Here is a 9,415-nt window from a genome sequence, read left to right as displayed (position 1 = left end):
CGAGGTAATATCGGCCTCATAGAATGAGTTGGGAAGTATACATTCCTTTTATATTCTTTGGAAGAGTTTGTGAAGAAGTGGTACTTATTCTTTTTTAAATATTTGGTAGAATTCACCAGTGAAACCATCTGGTCCTGGGCTTTTCTTTTTATAGGATTTTGTTTTTGTTTTTGTTTTATTTTTTGATATATATGTATATATTTTGGATTACCAATTCAGTCTCTTTACTTGTCATGGATCTATTCAGATTTTCTCAGATTTTCTGTTTCTCCTCGAGTCAGTTTGAGTAGCATACGTTTTTCTGGGCATTTGTCCATTTTATCTAAGCCGTTTAGTTCATTGGCAAAGAGTTGCTTGTAGTATTTCCTTGTAATTCTTTTTATTTCTGAAAGGTCAGTACTAACGACCCCTCTTTTATTCCTGACTTGAGTCATTTGAAGTTTTGTTTTTCTTTAGTTCAATTAGAAGTCTGTCAATCTTGCTTTTTTCAAAGAAGCAACTTTTGGTTTCCTTGATTTTCTTAATTGTTTTTCTGTCCTCTATGTCATTAATATCCATTCTAATTCTTATCGTTTCCTTCCTTGTCTTGCTTTTGTTTTAGTTTGGTCTTCTTTTTCTGGTGTTGATGAGGTTGTTGATATGAGAACTTTTTTTTTTAATGTAGGCACTTATACCTATACAGTTTCCTCTGTGTGCTGTTTTGTTGCATCCCATAGACTTTTTATGTTGTGTCCTCATTTTCATGCATCTTATTTTCTTTTTTCTTTTTCTTTTATTTTTTTTTTTAATTTTAGAGAGAGAGAGAGCATGAGTAGGGGAAGGACAGAGGGAAAGGGAGAGAGAGAATCCCAAGCAGGCTCCAGGCTCATCCCTCAGTCCAATGTGGGGCTGGATCCCACCCCCCTGGGATCATGACCTGAGCCGAAACCAAGAGTCAGGCACTCAACCGACTGAGCCACCCCGGTGCCCCCGTGATTTCTTCTTTGATACACTGGTTATTTAGTAGTATGATGCTTAATTTCCACATATTTGTTAATATCCCCAATTTCTTTTTGCTATTAATTTCCAACCTCACACCATCCTGATTAGAGAATGTGGTTGGAAAGATTTCAGCCAATTTAAATGTATTGAGACTTATGTTGCAGCCTGAAATCTGGTCTAATATTCTATGTAAGGAGAATGTGTATTCTTCTGTCATTGGGTAGATCTGTCTTTTAAATCTAGCTTGTGTACAATACTGTTCAATTCTTCCATTTCCTTGTTAATCTTCTGTCCAGTTGTTCTATCCAACATTGAAAGTGAGGTATGAGAGTCCCTGAAAATTATTATTACACTGTCTACTTCTCCCCTCAATTCTATCAACCTTCATGGTGTATGTGTGTGTGTTGCTAGGTGCATATATGTTTATAATTTCCTCATGGCTTTATGCTTTTATCATTAGAAAATGTGCCTCCTTATTTCTATGACATTTTGCTTAAGAGTCTATTTTTTCCTGTATCAGTATAGCCACTCCAGCCTTCTTATGGTTGCTGTTTGCTTTGCGTCATACATCTTTTCTATCCTTTGACTTTCAATCTATTCATGTGATGGCATCTAAAGTGTGCCTCTTGTAGATAGCATGTAGTTGGAGCTTGTTTTTGTTTTATCTAGTCTGAAAAATCTCTCCTTTTTGATTGGACTGTTTGATTCATTTACACTTAATATTATCATTAATATAGTTGAATTTACACCTGCCATTTCATTTTTTTATATCATACATTTTTTTTATCTTTGTTCCTCCTTTGCTGCTATCTTTTATATCGAGTGGATATTTTCTAGTGTTAATATTTTAATTATTCAATGATGGATGTCTTTGCTCATCTATTCCAATATCATCCAAAACTAAAAAACCAAAGCTAAAACCAAAGCTAAAAAATCAATCTCTATCAGGCTCTACTTGCAGTCCCTAAAAATAAGAGACTTCATCTTTTTCTCAAGGTCTCGAACATTTCCTAGGGTTGGTGACCTGACAGCAAATGAACTTCCTTACCAGTATAATGTTGGGACACTGTGAACCACAGAATAGGCTCACCAGACCAGTCTCCTGGAAGGTCATTATACGCACAGGAGGTATAACTCTTGTTCCTTATAGCCAATTAGATGAATTTTTTTTTCTCAAATATGAAACCTTTTAGATGGATTTGTTTGTGTAATAGATTTGTCCAATTACATTCTGGTAAAGAGGAGGGCAGTTTCTTTTGATCTTTACAAATAAATTAATTTTTAGGGACTCAGTAAAAGTGCTCACTCTTGAATTCTGAGGGGTCAATGGGAATAAGATATCACTAAAAAAATATTTTCTTTTAGTTTGCATAAGCATAGCTTGCTAAATTGAGCCTTAGAGATAGGTCTAGAAGAAAGTAGAAAAGAAAAAAAAAAAGGGAAAAAGGACTTCCTTATAAGCACATCAAATACAAAGCATTAAAAACAATCCAATACCATTCTAAAACAAACAACCACAATTATATTCCCCTGATGAACTTATTTGGCTCATGTGATTTATTCTTTTCATTTTTTTAAATAATTTATTGTCAAGTTAGCCAACATACAGTATATACGGTGTGCTCTTAGATTCCCATGATTCATCGCTTACATACAACACCTAGTGCTCACCCTACAAGTGCCCTCCTCAGTTCTCATGGCCCATTCCCCCCCACCCACCCATCAACCCTCAGTTTGTTCTCTGTGTTTGAGTCTCTTATGCTTTGTTTCCCTCTCTGTTTGAAACTATTTTTCCCCCTTCCCCTCCCCGATGGTCTTCTGTTAAGTTTCTTAAGTTCCACATGAGTGAAAACATATGGTATCTGCCTTTCTCTGACTGACTTATTTCACTTAGCATAATACCCTCCAGTTCCACCCACGTTGCTGCAAATAGCAGGATTTCATTCATTCTCATTGCCAAGTAGTATTCCATTGTATATATAAACCACATCTTCTTTATCCATTCATCAGTTGATAGACATTTGGGCTTTTTCCATGACTTGGCTATCGTTTAAAGTGCTGCTATAAACATTGGGGTACGTGTGCCCCTATGAATCATCACTCCTATATCCTTTGGATAAATTCCTAGTAGTGCTATCTCTGGGTCGTAGGGTAGTTCTATTTTTAATTTTTTGAGGAACCTCCACACTGTTTTCCAGAGTGGCTGCACCAGTTTGCATTCCCACCACCAGTGCAAGAGAATTCCCATTTCTCCATATCCTCGCCATCATCTGTTGTTTCCGGAGTTGTTAATTTTGGCCACTCTGACTGGTGTGAGGTGGTATCTCAATGTGGTTTTGATTTGTAGTTCCCTGATGATGACTGATATCGAGCATCTTTTCATGTGTCTGTTGGCCATCTGGATGTCTTCTTTGGAAAAGCATCTATTCATGTCTTCTGCCCATTTCTTCACTGGATTATTTGTTTTTTGGGTGTTGAGTTTGGTAAGTTCTTTATAGATTTTGGATACTAACCCTTTACCCATTATGTCATTTGCAAATATCTCCTCCCATTCCATTGGTTGCCTTTTAGTTTTGTTTATTGTTTCCTTTGCAGTGCAGAAGCTTTTTATCTTGATGAGGTCCCAGTAGTTCATTTTTGTTTGTATTTCCCTTGCCTTTGGAGATGTGTAGAGCAAGAAGTTGCTGTGGCTGAGGTCAAAGAGGTTATTGCCTGTTTTCTCCTCCGGGGTTTTGATGGTTTCCTGTCTCACATTCAGGTCTTTCATCCATTTTGAGTTTATTTTTTTGTATGGTGTAAGAAAGTGGCCCAGTTTCATTCTTCCTCATGTTGCTGTCCAGTTCTCCCAGCACCATTTGCTAAAGGGACTGTCTTTTTTCCATTGGATACTCTTTTCTGCTTTGTCAAAGATTAGTTGGCCATACATTTGTGGGTCTAATTCTGGGTTCTCTATTCCATTCGTCTATGTGTCTGTTCTTGTGCCAACACCATACTGTCTTGATGATTACAGCTTTGTAGTAGAGGCTAAAGTCTGGGATTGTGTGCCTCCTGCTTTGGTTTTCTTTTTCAACATTACTTTGGCTATTCAGGGTCTTTTGTGGTTCCAAACAAATTTTAGGATTGTTTGTTCTAGCTTTGAGAAGAATGTCAGTGCAATTTTGATAGGGACTGTATTGAATGTGTAGACTGCTTTGGGTAGTATTGACATTTTAACAATATTTGTTCTTCCAATCCATGAGCATGGAATATTTTTCCATTTCCTTGTGTCTTCTTCAATTTCCTTCATGAGTCTTCTATAGTTTTCAGTATACAGATCTTTTACATCTTTGCTTAGGTTTATTCCTAGGTATTTTGTAGTTCTTGGTGCAATTGTAAATGGGATTAATTTCTTGATTTCTCTTTATGTTGCTTCATTATTGGTGTATAGAAATACAACTGATTTCTGTACATTGATTTTGTATCCTGTGACTTTGATGAATCCATGTATCAGTTCTAGCAGCTTTTTGGTGGAGTCTTTGGATTTTCCATGTAAAGTATCATGTCATCTGCGAAAAGTGAACTTTTGACTTCTTTGCCAATTTGGATGCTTTTTATTTCATTTTGTTGTCTGATTGCTGAGGCTAGGACTTCCAACAGTATGTTAAACAACAGTGGTGAGAGTGGACATCCCTGCATGTTTCTGATCTCAGGGGAAAAGCTCTCATTTTTTCCCCATTGAGGATGATATTAGCTGTGGGCTTTTCATATATGGCCTTTATGATGTTAAGGTATGTTCCTTCTATCCCAACTTGCTTGAGAGTTTTTTTTAAGAAAGGGTGCTATATTTTGTCAAATGCTTTTCCTACATCTATTGACAGGATCATATGGTTCTTATCCTTTCTTCTATTAATGTGATGTATTACATTGATTGGTTTGTAAATATTGAACAAGCCCTGCAGCCCAGGAATGAATCCCACCTGATAGTGGTGAATACTTCTTTTAATATACTGTTGAATTCGATTTGCTAGTATCTTGTTGAGAATTTTGGCATCATGTGATTTTCTTGACTCATAAACTTTGGATCAACAGCGTATTTGCGTGAAGTTGTTTGTTTCTGTACTAAAACGAGTCCTAGCAATCCTGATTCGGTCCTATGGTTCAGTCTATAGATATCTGCTTATGGTTACAATGTCAGTTTATGGTGAGAAGTCTGGCCCTATAAGCCTATTCCAGTTAAGAGTACCTGGTGCAATCTTTCTCGCCACGTCCCTGGGACTGTCCTTTGTTTGAGACACTTTAATGTGTAGCAGAGGACTTCAGGTAAGCATGTAGAGAAAGCAAAAACCACTTGTTGATTAGACTGAAGCCTCTGTTGATTTATTAGGCGAGGCAACTATATCAGAGAAGAGGAGAGTAAAATCCCACCGGGTTATGGTTTTTGCCAGTGTTTCCTCAAAAGTAAGAATGTATGGTGGAAATGGGGACACAGACAAATCTACTTTTAAAAATAAACATGGGGAAGATAGAATGTACTTTTTTCGATTGGATAGTTTATCGCATTTTGTGGGCTTAATACATAATGCAAATCCTATAACAGTAGTAAGACGACTAAGAAATATGCATCATTTTTTTTCAATATATGAAATTTATTGTCAAATTGGTTTCCATACAACACCCAGTTCTCATCCCAAAAGGTGCCCTCCTCAATACCCATCACCCACCTTCCCCTCCCTCCCACCCCCCATCAACCCTCAGTTTGTTCTCAGTTTTTAAGAGTCTCTTATGCTTTGGCTCTCTCCCACTCTAACCTCTTTTTTTTTTTTTTTTTTCTTCCCCTCCCCCTTGGGTTTCTGTTAAGTTTCTCAGGATCCACATAAGAGTGAAAACATATGGTATCTGTCTTTCCCTGTATGGCTTATTTCACTTAACATCACACTCTCCAGTTCCATCCACGTTGCTACAAAGGGCCATAAGAAATATGGAGCATTTTAAACATACATAATTAATTCTACCTACTCTCCCTCCTGATTGTGAGTGAGAGACACATCATGGGTTATAACGTGAGAGATGAAGCCTCTGGCATTTTAGCTATCCAGGAAGCACCAAAGATGGTTTGACATGTGAAAACCCATTGCATTTTTATAAACTACCGAACTGATCTTGGGAAGGTAATGTCAAAAAGAATTTTCAAAAAAGAATCATCCCTAGCTTAAGACGGAAGTATACATGCCTGGAAACAATGAATGATTGTAGCGTGGCTACCTAATTTAAAAAAATTTTTCTTTAATGTCTATTTTTTTTAAGTTTATTTATTTATTTTGAGAGGGAGAGACAGAGCACAAGCAGGGGAGGGGCAGAGAGAGGGAGAGACAGAATGCCAATCACTGATGGTACAGAGCCTGATACGGGGGCTCAAACTCACCAACTGTGAGATCATGACCTGGGCCGAGATCAAGAGTTGGATGCTTAACCAACTGTGCCACTCAGGCACCCCAATGTCTGTTTATTTTTGAGAAAGAGCAGAGCACCAGCAGGAGGCCAGAGAGAGAGAGGGAGACACAGAATCAGAAGCAGGCTCCCAGCTCTGAGCTGTCAGCACAGAGCCCAACGCGGGGCTCAAACCCATGAACTGCGAGATCATGACCGGAGCTGAAATCGAATGCTTAACCCAGGCACCGCTGCTGCCTATTAATCAGAGAAGCAATATGCTAGTACTAAATAAACATAACTGTAGATGGGCGCCTGTGTGGCTCAGTCAGTTAAGCGTTGGGCTCAGGTCATGATCTTGTGGTTTGTGAGTTCAAGCCTTGCGTCAGGCTCCGTGCTGTCAGTGCAGAGCCTGCTTGGGATTCTCTTTCTCTCTCTCTCTTCCCCTCCCCTGCTCATGCTCTCTCTTTCTCTCTCAAAATAAATAAACTTAAAAAAATAAACATAACTGTAGGTATGATTATAAGAAACTTTATTTAAGAAATGAGGAACTTCTGCTATTGTTTTGTTTTTAATATATATGCTGCTGATGTGAGCACTGTTTTGTTTTTAAATAATCAAGGGCATGAGAAAGCTCAAAACACAGCTACAGCAAGTTATTCTGATCAGATATATACTATCTGCTATTTGGGCAGATTATACAGAAATTAAAAATAACTTTCACTACCTCTTGTTAAGAACAAACTGAGGATGTGAGGGTGATCTGGCTGTGACATCCATCACCTCATTGATTGCCAGGGTTGATTTGGTTGATCTGGCTCACTAGGCAGGTGTCCCCTTTCTACCTCACTGCTCCCTGTACGTCCCTTCCCCTCCCAAAGCTGCACGCAGTGGAAGAGGATGACCTTCCCCCATAGAGAAGGACTGTTCCTCTGTCAAGTGCATACAGGTCACTGTGCTTTCCTGCTAGAACCTCCAAACAAGCTCTCAAGGGCCATTTGTAGGAGAACGTAGGGTAGTTGAGCCTGCAAGACTCCAGACACATCCAAATGAGCCACTGCATGTGGCAGTCTGCCTTTCAGAAGAAAAAGAAGAAGAAGAAGAAGAAGAAGAAGAAGAAGAAGAAGAAGAAGAAGAATATTCTAAGACTAGTGCGTCATTTTAACATAGAGAAAAACAAAACCAAATTCTACCCGTGTGTTAATATAACAACTGCCAGAAAGACCTTTTTAAAGTCTTATGACTAAGCCCATTAAAACAGAGCCAATTTTATCAAAATTTTAACATACTTAATTGTTTCCTTTTAGACTCATAATTTGCAGGTATTATAAACCAAGGAGACAAAGTTTCCTGGGGTGTCTGGGTGGCTCAGTCGGTAACCGGACTTTGGCTCAGGTCATGATCTCACGGTTTGTGACATCGAGCCCCATGTCGGGCTCTGTGCTGGTAGTTAAGAGCCTGGAGCCTGCTTTGGATTCTTTGTCTCCCTCTCTCTCTGCCCTTCCCCTGTTCGTGCTCTCGCTCTCTCTCTCTCTCTCTCTCTCACAAAATTTAGTAAACATTTAAAAAAATTTTTTTAAAGGAAACAAAGTTTCCTTTTCATCAAACTTCTACAACTTACACATTCAAAATTTGTCTTTGCTAATCTTTCACATTCTGGCACAGTTTTTTACTTCAAGAGGAAATTGCTCTCTTTTTCCTTTGATAACAAAATTACACTCATAATCTTATTCTATATTCATATTTCTTTACTATTCCAGTTCTTAAGATAGTCTCAATGCCCCATATAAATTACAGTGTTTTCTAGGTTTATACATTTATTTGAATAGAATTGTCATTGTTACAGAGTAGATTTTTCTTCTTGAAAGATGACATGTTCATACATTTGATCATATCTTATTTTGTGTATCTTAAAAAAAGATTTTTCTAGTTTTCATCATATTGAATAAAATGAGATCCTAGCCATTTCTCTTTTTTCCTGCTTTATTGAGATACAATTGACACTGAACATTGTGTAAGTCTAAGGTGCCCAACATGTTGATATGATACATTTAAAAACTGCAAAATGATTACTGCCATCGTATCAGCTACCACTTCCATCTGGTCACATAGTTACCATTTCTTTTCTGTGGTGACAACATTGAGATCTTAGCACATAAATTACATCTTTTAAGTAATGTAAATACCTTCTATTTCCTCAAGTAAATAACTGCAGGCAGGTAACTGAGTATGGTTTGAAATATACGAACATTAAGTAGATCAGCAAAACAAATATTTAAAAACCTATGACCACACACATCCCATTTGCATTTCTTAAAATGGCAAAATTGAACGTATACATTCATGAACCCCAAAGGTTTATCTACTCTCAAACATATAAAAATACAAGGCAAAGGTGAGTGTGTGTGTGTGTGTGTGTGTGTATACCATACTTAGTGATGAATGTTTTTGTGTTCTATCTTCCTTAGAAATTATCCAGACAGTAATTTAATATCACTCTAAATTCTTAAAGTGTAATGAAAACCTTGGAAATTATATTTAAGCTGATATATTATAGAGTAACCTAATCATTGATAATACAAATGTTTCAGGAAATTCAGATTAACTACAGTCTCCATAATAAAACATAAAATGTGCTCCATCACTCTATTACATCAGCTCATTTTATATTCTTCATGGTTTCACGAATTAATATCATTCTGATTATTTATTTGTTTGCTTATTTATGGTGAACATTTCCCCTCTAGATGCCAACAACTATAAAGAGACTTTGTCTTATGGTGCCTGGTACACATATGAGACTTTCCATGAAGAGTTTTGAATAAACACATGAATGAAATCTTTCCTCACAATCATTGTGACAGAAGGAATCGGTCTCATTTCACTGTTTTACAAGTGAGGAAACTGAGGCATTGATGATCATTTAGCTACTAAGTGACAGACTGAGAATTTTGGTTTCCTGATTTCCAAACCAATATACCACATTATTTCCCAAAACTAAATAAATAAATGTACTTGTACAAGTGAA

Source organism: Leopardus geoffroyi, chromosome A1 (genome assembly GCF_018350155.1).
Source record: "Leopardus geoffroyi isolate Oge1 chromosome A1, O.geoffroyi_Oge1_pat1.0, whole genome shotgun sequence".
Classification (NCBI taxonomy): Eukaryota; Metazoa; Chordata; class Mammalia; order Carnivora; family Felidae; genus Leopardus; species Leopardus geoffroyi.
The sequence above is the reverse complement of the archived record's forward strand: the minus strand, read 5'-3'. Positions refer to the sequence as shown.